We start from the raw sequence: 15,976 nt of genomic DNA, 5'->3' as shown, positions 1-15,976 counted from the left end.
TTGGTTGATTTTCCCAAGAGAATAAATTTGGATTTTGAAATTTAAATTGACCTATTTTTAAATCCTCAGGAGTACTTAAACAACATAACGAGGATTAAGCAACGCGTGATAAGGACCACGATCGAGTAACAATAAAACATCCTGTGTTGTGCAGAGGAACCCATGAATTTGAGCGCTCTTCCAGCTCGGTAAGCCATGGGGATTACAAACTTTTGTGCTAGTTGTGTAGTGCCCAATACCGTTTTGTCCTCTTGTCGTTTTGGACAATTGCTATGGCACAGGGCTGGTAAGAGGAGATGTCTGACACAGTCAGGAAACTCATAATTCAAGAACTGATATTTTTCTTCAAAAGACTTTGAAAATAAAAAGAATAGGACAGATAGGACATAACTTTTATTTTCAAATACGTCCGATCCTAAAAAAAACTTGAAAAATTTAAAGGTGATGGTAATCAAAATGTTGTTTTGTGGTTGACTAATTTTTTTCAGTGGGTTAGATTTGATGACTTATCTGACAAAGAAATACTTGATGCTTTCCCCTTTCATTTGGAGGCCCATGCTTAGGTTTGGTATAGTTCGCTTCCTCTTGAACAAAAGCCAAATGCAATGCAGATACCGTATAAGTGGAGATTTTAGCGAGACACAAATTAAGCGATTTCTACCTAGAAACTGGTATTTTATTCTTAGCGAGAAGTAATTTTAGCGATTTTGAAATATTAATTAAAGAAGCTATTACAAATAATACTCGATTGATTTTTAGCGATATTCAATTTTAGCGATGGCAGCACCCTCGCTAATAATGCAAAAATTAAATCCTCGTTAAAATTTCTACTTATACGGTAATATAAAAACTTTGTTCCTGGAAAGATTCAGAGAATTTGAAAATATTTTAGATTTGTCAGTGCTAGAAATCGTGAGACTATATGATACAGAATCAGTTGAAGATTTCTTAACAAAACTTATAAAACTGCTTTAATTAAAAATATCCCGGGAAATGTTGTATTGTCTGTTGCTATGAACGGGTAAATTAATGACATTAAACCTTTCGTAGCAACACACAATCCTAAAACGATTGTAAATTTATGGCAGATTGCACTCTTAGCAGAGAGATCAAAAACGTCAAATTAATACTTTGGAAAATCTGTTGGTAGAGTTAAAGAATGTTAAAGATGAAATTGAGAAGATAAATGCTATTTATGTTCATAAATAATTTTATGCCCATTTCTTGTGTATTGAAAGTGGGACAAGCGAGATAACTCTAATACTTTTGTGCGGTCTTGTTTTTGGAACAGCCTCAGTATTAGATTGAGTACAATCAGTGGCAGCGCCATATTTGTATGGAAATACAAGTTTATTTTTGAACCCGATTTTTTTATCATTCGTAACCTGTGTTGTCCCAACGATCATTATTTTGTACTGTGTTCTTCCTTCATCAAGATGTCTGTATTAATATTTGGTGACTCACACATTCGACGCTTATATCATTATGCGAGGAATCAGAGACAACATTCAAACAATTATATTTAATGTACAAAATGTAGCGATTTCGGTCATTGGGATTTGTGGGGGCAGAATAGGTCGAAGTATGGACATTAGAGTGCTAGAAGAGGAGATTCAAAGGAACCGACCACAGAAGCTAATTTTACATATTGCGGGAAACGATATCGATCAGCCGCAGGCTGATGAGGACTCGGTAAGGGAAATTGTGTCAAAAATAATGGCGACATGTGACTCGTTTTTAAACCGGTATCATTTAAATACACTATAGATATATGTGTGTCAGTTGTTACCAAGATATTCCACCAGACACTGCCGAGTTGTTTTATATAATAAGTAAATAGTCTTGGCAAATCAACTTTTAAAAGAAGAAGTTAAAAACAGAAGGCAGGTTGTGTACTGGAAGTTAAAGGGCTTGAAGAACTCTGTAGTGAATAACTTTTGTGATGGTGTACACATGAACCATATTGGCAATGTGAAATATTACAGGGCAATCAGGGGTGCTGTGATACATAGTACAAGTGATAGCTAGATAAATAGTTTGTATGTCATTTAGCCATATACCAATTATGGTTAATTTGCATTTTAAATTTATGAAACAGGCAATACATGTATATGTACCTTAGCCTTAGTACCCCAGTGACTTAGAACAGCTTACAAAATGGGTATTAATGATTTAAAAAAAAAAAAAAGTTATTATGCATATATGACACAATGTTATACTTTCAGCAGTTTTCTGTTTAATCGCGTATTAGATGCATTGTAGAGAGCCAGTCCAAGAGTGGGAAATACAGCAAGGGACCTTTGTGATCAAGCATTTATTTTTACTTACATGTAGAACAGTAAGTCTGGAAACTTTTTCTACTGCAGGAGTTGCAGAAGAGCCTGTGATAATATGCCACATGTTCAAGTATGAGTGGTAATTTTGCCACATTACTGAACAATTAGTGGTATTTTAATGTATCACTAAATCTTGATAATTTTATCAAGTTACAAATGCGATAATTCTATCGCTATGCTTTACAATAAGTGATAATTTTATCACGTCTTGATCAGTGCTGAATCTTGATAGTTTTATCAAGTTATAAATGCGATAATTCTATCGCAATTAGTGATAATTTTATCACGTCTTCAATAGTGCTGAATCTTGATAATTCTATCAAGTTACAAATGCGATAATTCTATCGCTATGCTTTACAATTAGTGATAATTTTATCACGTCTTGATCAGTGCTGAATCTTGATAATTCTATCAAGTTATAAATGCGATAATTCTATCGCAGTTAGTGATAATTTTATCACGTCTTCATTAGTGCTGAATCTTGTTAATTTTATCAAGTTACAAATGCGATAATTCTATCGCTATGCTTCACTAGGGATAGTGAATTAATTAGTGATATTGCAATGGTTTCTTGATACATTGTGTAGTTATATTTCACTAGTGCACTGTAATTATACAGATTGTTTTAAGATATAAACAATAATTTGTATAAAGAACTACCCTAGAGTCAGGTCTAATGGGTAATTTTATCCTATTGTCTGATATGGGCTAATATTTGGATGAGTAAATCAACAATAATTTTGCCACATTAATCAAAAGCTGATAATTTTATCAGTCATAGATAGATTGAATTCTTGACATGATTTGTATAAATTAGGCATACATGCTAACATCCATTTACAGAGATGAGTACCGGTAATAGGCCTACAGACTATGGGGGTGGTTACAAAGCCAGTTAATTTACAACAAGAGGAAGTCGCAAGTGACACTCCAACAAGCAACAATCATTCAAGGCAATTAGAAGATGGCAATTTTACCAAGTAATTCAGGTACTAATTAACAAACAGCATCTAAGGAGTTATCGCTTAGCGCAGGGGTTAAGAATCCTAATATCATTAGGCCATTGGGTCTCGGTGTAGATTCTAAGATAAAAAGCAAAATCTGGGGAAAGGAATTTTTTGATTTGGAAATTTGTTAGGAATCAAAAATAAGAATAATTATAAAGGCTTTGAAATCAGTGAAAACTTAGAAGGGGAGTGTGAAATCAAGCCCAAAAAGCAAACATTAAATTCAGAAATCCATAGTGAGGCATTGGCTATCAGTTTGAGTAAATCCAAAGTAGGTCTAAATTCTGGGTTTCTGGTATTCATAATAAATTCAAATCTGTTCAATATCAGGAGGTAGAAGATGCAGTAGGTTTAATGTGCATATATGGGAAAAATTGTGGGTTGTTTAAATTGGATATTAAGAATGCATATAAAATCATTCCAATACATTGTTCAGATTGGGAATTGTTGGGTTTTACTTTAGACATTGAATACTATTTTGACAAAACTCTCCCTATGTGACTTAGTTTTTCTTGTCAGTTATTTGAAGAATTCAGTACTGCAGTACATTGGGCATGTGAAAACAAGTTAGGCTTACATGGGAGACTAGTTCATGTTTTTGTTCAAGGATGTTGGTATTCCAATTAAGGAGTTAAAAACTGTCCTTCCCTGCACTTCGCTTATATTTTTGGGTATTGAGTTGGATTCTATGTTGATGGAGTCATGTTTACCACAAGACAAGTTAACTAAAGCTAGACACCTAATACAAATTCACAAGTCTAAAAAATCCATAACATTACTAGAGTTACAGTCTGTAATAGGTCTGTTAAACTTCGCCTGTTCAGTGGTCATTCCAGGACGCCCATTTCCTAGGCGGCTAATTGATCTGTCAATTGAGTTAACTCAACCTTTTAATCATAGGAGATTGAATAAGGAAGCTCTAGCGGATTTAAATGCTTGGGGTTTGTTTTTGGAGCATTTCAATGGCAAGTCACTGTTTTTATCAGAGCAATGGGACAATTCTGATTCATTACAGTTGTATATGGATGCAAGTAACATTGGTTTCTGTGGTTATTTACGAAATCAGTATGTTAGTGGTATATGGCCTAAAACCTGGAAAACCTATCATATTACAATAAAAGGAGTTATTTCCCAGTGTACTTGTAGTTCAGCTTTGGGCAGATCAGTTAGAAAATCGATGTATTATTATTTAATTTTTTTCACGGATAATGATGCTGTTGTGCACATCATCAACAAACAAACCTAAAGTAAAGTCAATCATGGTTCTTGTTTGTCGTTTAGTAGTGCAATATTTTAAACACAATATTTTATTTCAAGGAAGACATGTACCAGGTTTAGATAATGTGTTAAAATCAATTCTGGCTTTCAAAATTTTTCTGAGACGTTTTCATGAGCAGCCACAATATGCACAATAGCAACAACCATTCGTATGGACATTTCTATCCAAGCAACAAAAGTACACAGCAATGCACAAACGCAACGGACAACATGCACTACAAACTCGACAGCAACAACAATATCGGGTCCCACGACAACATATGTTTACTGATATACAGAGTAGAGGTACTAATAATCCCACTAATTCAACAATGCAACGCATGAATTTCCCTGCATGTGATTTTTGTTTTGGAATGTGCATGGACAAAAGTAGGTGTCCACTTAGAAATGTTGTGTGTCATGTGTGTAAAAAATTTGGTCATTTTTCAAGAACACGTAGACAATCACGGAAGCCCAAACGAGGATTCGCGCCTGTCTCTGACAAAATGAAAAATAAACAAACAATTAGAAGATTAACTGATAACACTAAAAGCAGCCAAAAGAGTGAAACATGTACAGTAAAGGCTTTGATCAGTTGTGCAGACAAATGTTATCTCCCTGTATATATTCAGCAGTCTAAACTCAATGCTCTTCTTGATACCGAATCTTTGATTTCTGCTATCAGTTCACAAGTTTTGAGCAAATTAAAAACTCAAGAAAAGCAGATTAAAGTTTCAGAAATATCCAATATAACCGGGACAGGGGGAACGTCACATATTGTAATGGAAAAGTTGACTTACAAATAAAGATAAGAGGTCTCAGTTTAAGTCATACTTTCTATATTATTGAAGCATTGTGCCATCCGGTCATTCTGGGAACTGACTTCATGAAGCAACAAAAAGCATGACTGTTTAGATTGGGGTTCAAGAGCTTTGCACTTGCAATAATTTTTAGCTCATATCAATGTTTTCAATTTTAAGACAGGATTGGCCAGAGTTGCCAAATCAATGATCATTCTGCCACATTCTATGATAAACTTTCCAATCACCAATGGGATTCACTGATACTATATGATTGCTCCAACTGAAATGTTTATTTCCTCATGTGAAGTATTCGTGACCTGCATAAACACTTGTCTAGGTTTAGTTTTAATCACACATTTCGCAACCGCAAGACCAGTCCATTTACTAGCCTTTGGTTCCAATAGCACCGTGGCAAGAAAGGAAGGATATCGTAATTGGATGAATAGAATTTTGTATTTGACTTCTATATATATCATACATTTCTTCGTACTTTCGGATCGTCCAATATCTTTTTCATCTCTTTCATGCATATCATTCATTTACATCTTCTATCATCTGTTATATGGAAGTTCTAAGCACAATTCTTTATTCTCCCTAATGTACTGCTAGAATCGTTTCTCCTTTAAAGACCGTACTTAGATAAAAAGGAAACTAAGTGATGCGAATTTGATTAAAAAAAAACCCACGTAATTCAAAAATATCAACATATATGGTATAAATGCTCGGGTTCCATAAACTACAAATCCATTAAATTCTGGAGTTAATGGATTTCTTTTCTTGTTACACATGTCGATGATCGGTTAATAAAGAAAAATAAAAGCTGAATGGACAAAAGAACCATTTTTACGGTTGCACCGTATGCATGTATTGCTGTTTTGCATGTGATTGTTATCAACAGAGTAACAACTACCTTCGGTTAAAAGTCAGAATTAATATGAACAAGGACAGATTATGCCCGAACGCAAAGTGCCTTGAATAACATTACATGAAAAAAACATATTGTTTAAAAGCATACCTAATTCTTTTTCAAGCACCGTTATATTTTTTTTCTCCTTTGAGCCCAATATTTTTTTGAAAGATTTTTCCCCCTCATTTTTTTAACTGTTGAGATATGTTATTTATTTTACGATTTTAAAATTAATTTCTGATAACACAATTGAGTGCCTTCGGATGTGTTGAAAGAGTGGCATTGTTATTAGATGAGTTTTGGATTTGGTATTGATTTTACATGTATATGTACAGAACCTTGCAAAACAATGGCAACTCATTTTCTTTCAGTTGTGAAAAGTAACAGAAGTTAATTTTTGTTGTTAATTTTTATTATGGGTTAAGCGAATAGGGTACTTATTGGAATTTCAAGTGTTTTTTTAAAATTATGATTGTTTAGCGGATGTCATTTTCGCTGCGAATTATAGTTTACAATTCTAAGGAAAGTTGCCTACTCCACCCATGTAAAATGCTTAGGCAGCTGTGCACGATTACATCTCCATATTCTTCTTGTGCATGTTTATATATTACATATCTAATTGGGTTGTATTGTGTTTAAGCCATCTGAAAATGAAGCGATATGAGGTAAAAGTTTGTATAAAGCATATTAAGGTCAAGATCTAGTAAATCAAAGGTGCCTACAGATTTATCAAATTTGAGAAATAAATTCCTTTATTGATGCTTTACAACTTTAGCTTGGTCAAATAAGGTGTTTCGGGGTATAATTTGTTGGTAAATAAGATTATAAACTGTATTTTAAACTGTAATTTTCAATGTAAAATTAAGAAAACCAGTCATGAATATGGGTGTTTTTTTCATATTCGACAAAGGAAATGTATCCAGATTGCCTACAGTATCTCAGAAAACGGTAATTTGTATGTTCATTGCCTCCTCTTTAAAATAATATCAAATTTAATACAGGTATCCGGTTTACTTTTCATATGATTTTAAATAGAATGTCATGAAAATACCCTATTTTCTACATAATTCTGCTAAAGCCGTAAAGTACGGGAAAAAGAAAGTTGAAATTGATTATGACGTCATAATGGATCTAGCACCAAATAATTAGTCTAAAGTCATTTACTAGCTCTTGACCTTAAACAAATCTTGAGAACAAGAGTTTTGTTAATGGGGGGAATTTATCATAAAGAAACTGGCAGTAAAAATAAGAATGTAACATATTTTATGGATTTGCACTATTCGGCTTAGAGAGATAACAAACGCGAGCTCTAAAGATAAAAGTAATTAAAAAATTTGACAAATAGGAATTAAACTTTTAACCTGGACGGTTCCACTAAATAAATCATGGGAATGCAGCTATTACTTACTTGTTTATAAAAGATGTAATTGGTTAGGATTAAAGACCGATCAATAACAATTAAGTGACCTTAGGGCACGCACGGGGGTATAAATGTATCTCAGTGAGACAATTCGGCAGTGGAAAGTTAGATTTTGTCTCCTTCTGGTTACATTTATACAGGTATGGTTATTTTGTAGACTTGCGCGAGTTTTGGTCAAAATTATTAAATTTTCACATGGCTAATTTTATTGACAGCTTAAACTTTTTTTTATATTATAAGATGTTATATTCATAATAATGTTCAGCATTTGTTGTTAAATTATTCATTGTAATCATAGATGTTTAAATGAATTATTTACTTTAATAAAGAGTGGAAAGCTGGATTTTGTCTCTTTCTGGTTGCATTTATACAGGTAGGGTAACATCGCCAATCCCCATAATCTGAAATGCGCTGGACATGCCGAAAGAAAATAAAAAAATCCTAGGGGAATTAGATGCAATCTTGAACATTAAGAATCTGATTAACTTCGTCTGTTTAGGACCAGGGAATGGGAGGAATGTTTTCCCTTGGCATTAAAACCTCTCAAAGTCGAAAAGGGAAGAACGATCCCGGGAGTTAATCAGATGATCCAGTAACCAGACAAATTATATATAACAGTCAAAAACAATTCACAAAACAAACAAGATTACAAAAGGAACAATTTATTTTTATGAAATTATTTACAGAAATTAGAGCAAACTAATGCTACATAGCTGTGTTAAGTTCAAAAGATTTAGGAAATTGATACCTTAACAATAATTGCATCACGATTATGTTTTAAACCCCATTGGAACACACATAATAACTTTTCGAATACAAAACTTATGTAAAACGTCCTGAAATGAGTTTTATGCCCTTCTGTGGAACATGGTTCTGTCTATAATATGCGAGTCTAACGAAAGTGACTCGGGCTTTAGTATATCTAAAATAGACTGAGCCCTTAAACTGAATGTGCAGTCGTATCAATACGAGTTAGTTAAAAGGCAAGAAACAGCAAAACAGCCGTTGGATGATGAGATTGACTCGTGGCAGTCGGTATAAGGCAGCGTCCAAAGCGATGATGAAATATCTGAACACCTACCTTCAGACATGCACTGGTACAAGATTATGACAAAGAGCACACGGTGGTGTGACCGGTCTGCAGGGGATGCTCACTCCTCCATGGCACATGATCCCACCTCTGATGTTTTAGAGGTACGTGTTTGCTCTGCTCCTATTTTGTATTGTTTTGTGGACTTTGATGTTTAATACTGTTCGTTATCTCCATAATTTCATTTAAATAATAAAATTCTTTGTTAATACGGGAATTTTTTCGTAGCTTTTGCAGAAAAAAACTCCATGACATGTGTAAGCGGGTTTTGTAATTTTTTTCTGCAATAGCCGTGAAATGAATTTCCGTACTAACAAAGAAAAAAGCAATTTTATTTTTAATATATTTACATCTGTATTAAAATTAAATCAAAGTAAAATTAAATTTGTTACTTATTGTTCGTAAGATGAGTATGTCATTGCATGTAGAACTGATAGAACAGCCATTAATAAAGAAAACAACACACGTGGTTTGCTCACTGTTGTTCATGCTCAGATTAACGGCAATGATCTTCATACGAAATAACGCCAAAATACAAGGGTCATTCAAAAAGTTCGTAGACTTTTGTCCTAACTTTTTTATTTAACGTAATATTATATCCAAATTTGGTACAAATATTTTAACAACAGATTCAAATAATTTGAGTTAAAAAATTGGAATGTATCCTCATATTTATTAAAATTACCAAGGATTTAGAACAGCGAAAATGGGGTCACAGAGCACCGTCAAAATTGAGAAATTTTCTAATTTTCACTTTATAGTATTTACAGCTATACCTCTAATAAATGGAGCTGAAACGAAATAAAATTTACATGTTTAAATAAAGTATTGCTGTATTAATTAAAATGAAATCAGGTTATGTAATATCTCGTTCCATTTAAAAGATATCAGCTTCTAAATACATATGGACTTGATTAAAAAAGGCAAAAAACCATGACGTTGGAGGACGTCACGGAGCAGCAAGTAGCAATAAAATTAGATTTTACATTCGGGAAACTTATTCTACAAGCTTAAAAAATCCTTATAAATCAGGATCTGTATGAAAAAAAATCTGTGTATTTGTATTAAGTTGAAAATACAATTTTTGAGTGGTAGCAAGTTTGAATCGGACGATGGATTGTCTGCAAAGAAACAGGATAAAGTTAAAAATATTGTCAAAAGAGTTAGGAACGTCATTGAACGTGATGTGTGCTTCAATGTTGCAGAAATAATAAAGTTGCATGGTAAATCAAAGAATTTGAAAACAATAACATTCTAATTCAAGCTATATTTGTACAATTGTTAGCAAACCAGGTGTTAAGTATTGTGGATATGTGTTTTGAATGGAAAAGACGCAACAAACCGTGTTTGAAATAACAAAAATGTGTATACTTTTGACAAACTTTCTCAGCGTTGTTTTTGACGTTACAATATTTGTTAACCGTGCTCCATGGTAACAAACATGTTGCTTTTAATTTTGGCTAACGTGAGTTCTGTTTAATCAAATGGAATGAAACTTCACACTTCGACAAAATAAATGCTTAGGTTTACGAAAATGTGTTGATCTATAATCTTGTAATAATCGTATGACGATGAGAAGCATTGTCTACGTATTTTTGAATAACCCTCGTATATTCGGTGGTTGCAAAAATATTTAAATTACGTATTTAAACGGTGGTAACTACACGTTTTTGTATTGATCAGCATAAAACTTAAGACGTATATATTTAGTATTCTGAATCTAGCTTTAGACTACCATTTTACATTGTACATGTACATATTACTTAGCATTGGTATACACGTACAATTGGATACAATATGACAGCCGTTGAACAGTGTTGAATGCCGAAAATATACAATAAAAAATACATAAATAATGATAATTTAGAGTTTTAATGCTATTGCTAATGCTATATTTGTATAAACAATGCTATTGCTAATGCTATATTTGTATAAACAATTTAGATTGGATAGCAGTTAGCATTTTTCATGAATATAATTGAATTATTTAATTATACTTAAATGTTACACGATTGTTAAAGATACTGTAAGTTAAGGAAACCTTTTTGATTTGGGGGTGCAGGAGTTCTTGTAAAAACTGCATTCTTATTACAAATGCAAAGGGGGGGGGGGGCGGGGGGCGCTGCTGCCCTTTATATGCTGATATTAAGTCAAGGATAGTAGTGAGAGGAGAAACCTGCATCACTGAACATGAGGTTTTTGTTGGAAACTGTCTTAACAGATGGGTTTTAGAAACATCCTTTTATAAATATCTTGAAGAAAATTGACTAGTCTACTGGAAGAAAATAAATAATAGCACAAGAAGTTTTTTATGTAAAATTTAAAATGAAATCTTCGTAATACAAATAAAATTTCTAATTCAAACACTTACAGGAGATTCTGATTGAAAGGAATAACCGGTATATTAGGAATACATTTAATAGCTACTCTTGGCCAAGTTACACGGTATAACCTGGATTGAAGCAGTGTATGCTTCATAAATTGCAAAAATGTGTAAACTGTTATAAGAAAGGCCATGCAGTACAACATGGGTAGCTTTTTATCTCATTCCGTATAATTCATTTTCTACCTTGAAGTGTAGGAAAAATACAATTATTTCATCTTAAATATGACACTTAATTGTACAATTTTTAAATGTATCGCCAAGCGGATTGATACGTTTTTGACGCAAGTCATCGTGAAATACACATGTAAGCAACCCAGGTTATACAGATTAAACCAATTTTTCAGCCAATCAAAAAGTGTGTTACAATCAGAATCAAATTATTGAAGAGTTACATTCAAAAAGATATATTTTACAATTCTGAAACTGAAAAAAAAAAACTAAAAACATTAACAAAACATCAATGAGAAATAAAAAACAGGAAAGTCAAATTAGAAAAATCACTGTTCTGCATATTTCATAAGAGTTTGTTTGATCTTAGTGTTAATAGACTTCTTGCATTTCGAGGTATTGTGAGATAGATATGGCAAGATTTTGGGGAAAGCAAAAGGAGGATATTGCCATCATGTGTAAGTTGCCTGTATGGAGACGCGTTAAGAGCGTCTGCTCCAGAGTTGCAAAGTGAGGAGTCAATCTTTACAGATTCGAATCCCACTGTGGGACGTGGAGAACGGTCCATCTGATGAGACCGTATAAACCGAGGTCCCGTTTCGCAGTAGGTGTTGGCACGAAAAAGATCTCTCAATGCCCAATGGCTCTGAGAGCCGAGTATAGGACGAGTATAGGAAAAAAAATTGAAGCTCTCCACCGGCAGTGGTGGCGTCTCCATATGAATGAAAAATTCTCAACAGGGACGTTAAACAAAATATTATCAATCAATCAATCATCATGCGTTTTAACATTTAATGATTTAAACTGCTTCCCCATCTCAGCAATACTTTGGATTTCAGTGTCCAAAAGGAATTCCCAAGGTGCACATATTTTTAGAAACAATTGAATCTTTTAAAGGCTCTTTTACACACATTTTAAGTTAATATTTTCTCAAATTTTCTGTCGAATTTCATAACTTAAACATATATTTTGATATAGCGTTTTATAGGAAATATGATTTTAAAAATCTTATTTTGTTATTAAATTATTGAAATTTCGCATTTCCAGTAGCGTATGAAAGACATTTTTAAGTTAAAAAAAATATGAAAGTGCAAGGATGTGTTAATCAAATGCGTCCAAAAATTTGTTGTTTCAATAATTTCCAGAATGAATAAGTTTCTGTTTCTGTTTAGTCATGTGAAATGCTATTAATAGCAACATTGTAGTCGTGATATTATACAGAAAAGTTGAGAAAATATTAACTTCAAATCTACTTTCAAAGGATTATTTTATAAACAAGAATATTTCATATATTCCTGTGTTCATGACTCAAGAGAAAATGTTATTTATAAGCTAAGAAAATTGTTGATGTTTACAAGATGAAAACGTGATTGGCGTTCGAGCACAAACCATTTTGTTTGTTCGTGATTACTACTTCATGGATAGTTAACTATTATTTTTGATTATACCGACAGATATGGCGTTCAAAAAGTTCTGCTTTTGGTGCATGTTGGTATGAGGATGAAATTTGAGCAAGACAATTAACCATAGTAGCCTTAAGACTTTTTCTGTACTCACTGAACTAAACTCCCGTCTCATCTTGATCACTTTTTGCATCAAAACCATTCCATAATAAGCAGAGAAATGAATAATAAGAGATATTTCATTAATTATGGAATCACTGTAATGCTAAAATTATCCCATGTTTTCCACTATAGTTGATGTCCCTGGCTTAGTCTCCCAACTACACGGTTATATTTCCATTTTTACTTGAAATAAAAATCTTTAAATAAATCAAAATACTGTCTAGTTTAGTAAATTTTAAATGCATGAGGCATTCCATTTTATCTTCCATTACCCCGCCCCATGACGTCAAATTTTACTATAAAAAATAGTCCCGTAACAACACGAAACAAATTTAATGATTGTATATATAGTTACTGTAGTAAAATATCAACATTTATGTAATAATCAACAAAAGAATTTTAAATTATGATCAAAGCAGTCTTGTTAACTTTAATTATATATGTAACCTAGCTTTAGCATAAATATGTTTATAGGTCCAACATCATATGTAGGTCACTTCTCCGACCGCCGCTATATTGAATGCAATGTTGCAATTGATGAAAGGGTAGTTGATTAGTATGGTCAGAAAACTGATTTGTGTTGATTTGTGTTGATGTTAAAATAGCAGAGGAAGTTGAGTTGCTTACGAAATCGGGTGGTAAAGACTGAGGGACGATGTTTGTATCAGATGATGGAGTGTTTGTTGCTGTGCCGATTTTTCGACCTGATTCAGATGGGCTGTTTACTGATGAGGAGTTTTTGGCCTTGCAAGGATTCGGTTACATGGACAGCGTTGCGCTAGCGACTTGCTTTTGATCCGAAGATAACTCACTACCGTAAATCTGGAAATTTTTGTTGTAGATAAATTTTTAGCAAATTTGCGAGTGCATTGCATTCGCAAAAATATTTTTCTTAAAAATTAATCACCAATAAGAAAATGTAAACAAAGCAGTGGTCATTCGCAAAATTTTGAAACGTAAAAATTAATCAACAGCATTTAGACCTGAATTCGCAAAATAAAATCGACGTTAAAATTTCCAGATTTACGGTATCTATTCCGTTTGTAAAAAGATGTATTATATCTAATTACTTAGAAAACAATTAAACAAGACATTTCTTTTATTCACTGTTTTTTATACACCACTCATATACATGAATGTTGACATTTGACCTTTCAGTAGTATTTCACTAGAAAAAGATACGCACGACAGGTACGTATTACCACGAAATTAACAAGATGGACTTTTGTAGAGTTTAATTTATCTTACAGAAAACAATTGGAAGTGGAAATATTTAAATAAAGACATACTATTGCTTACTAAATATATTAAGTTATATGAACGGTTTTAGAATTTTTACTTACTGTATGTTTGCTTAAATTTTTATTTCCTGGGAAGCCAGCTCCATTTCTACCTTTAGGATATGACACAGAATGTATCAGCTGTCAATTCTTGTTCACAGCTGGCTCCAAGTTGGAATTCTCTTTAAGGTGAAGAACTGCAATAGTCTAAAGAAGAGAAGAGCGTTGGCATTCATGATTAAAATCTTTAAAAGCAATCTGAGGATTTAAGTTCTGTATATGACAAAGCAGAACACGTTTCCAAAACAATACTGTAATTCAACCCCATTGCCCAAAAAATATAATCACGAGAAAATGTTCTTTAAAAACTTCAAAAAAAGTTATTATAGGCCGTTGAAAAAGACAGCGGTAAATTGTTTTATTTGCAAATACGATGCTTCAGGGAAAGTAACTGTTACACAGTACTATATCGTTTATTGAAAAAGTGTAGTAGAAATTGCGGCTAGATATTGGGTTCTAAACAAATTCTAACATGTTAAATTAAAATTCAAGTAACCTAATATTCATAAATTACTAAGACGTCTTGTTTCAGGTCGAAAAGAGGTGTTTTTGATTTTGAATTTTATTCCCATCTTCTAAATATGTACACGTTCCGCATCTCGGATTTCCGATTTCCAATAGAGGACCTAAGAAATCCACGCCATATAGACGATAACAATAATAACGGGAAAATAGCCTTTGTAGTTACCCCCCATAACCCAAGGAACAGAAACATCCTTATGGACGCTAAAAGATTTTATCCCATTTTAGAACAATCGGAAAACGTGAAAAGTTTAGTTCAACCAAATGATATCATAAACAGTCGACGACAAGCACCAAATCTTAAAACACTGTTGACCAAGGCCCGTTTTATATTTAAAAGAATGCAACAATTAATTATCTTATTTGTGGTACTAAGCACGAAGAAGATTTTGATCAGGTGAGAACTAAGAAGTAGGGTAGATTTCACTTTTTATTTTAGTTAAAAAATTTACTTATATGTAATTAAACAGTGTCCGCAACTATATAGTAAATAGGTTTAACATAAGTGTTTAATTTCAAAACCACTGGATTCTACTGACAGCAAAGAAAAAACTTGGGAAATGCTAAAAACTGACTTGTGCATAAACAGTTAGATACCTGGTACATGTACCTGCTCTAAACAAGTTTCAACAATGAATTATCGTTCATAACAGCGAACCCTTACCGGCATTTGAAAGGCCTATATAATGGTATATAACCCTGAACGTAAGCCACTGAACTCTGTAGTGTGACGTGTTGCACGTGTTATGCATGCTATCAATGAAAAAAATTCCAGATGTGTAGATGTATCAACTATGAAATGAGATATTCTTTTAAAAATTTCATAGGGATATGGCATGAAGTTGATCACGTGATCAAATCCTTAAAGGCCGAAGGACGTTATAATTAGTGTGACATTTAACTCCGGACACGACATAGTCCTGACATTTTACTACCATTTCTTATTGTGATATCCAAAAGCGCTTATAGCACTTAGAGGGATTTGTTTCACATGATGTCATCTTGAACTCACAAACAAGACTCTATTTTTAACCAAATGTAGTCCTTAAAGTTAGAATCTCATGGGAGAATGGTGGGATTTTCAGTTTCATCAGAAACACCATGGGAGAAAAATTGGCAGATAGGATAATTTTTCTCTCACAAAGGAGATGGGCGAACTTAACATGAAAAAAGTC

This window comes from Saccostrea cucullata, unplaced genomic scaffold (assembly GCF_032062105.1).
Source record: "Saccostrea cucullata isolate Sc308-1 unplaced genomic scaffold, CSIRO_AGI_Scuc_v1 ctg3339, whole genome shotgun sequence".
In the NCBI taxonomy this organism is placed as follows: Eukaryota; Metazoa; Mollusca; class Bivalvia; order Ostreida; family Ostreidae; genus Saccostrea; species Saccostrea cuccullata.
The sequence above is the reverse complement of the archived record's forward strand: the minus strand, read 5'-3'. Positions refer to the sequence as shown.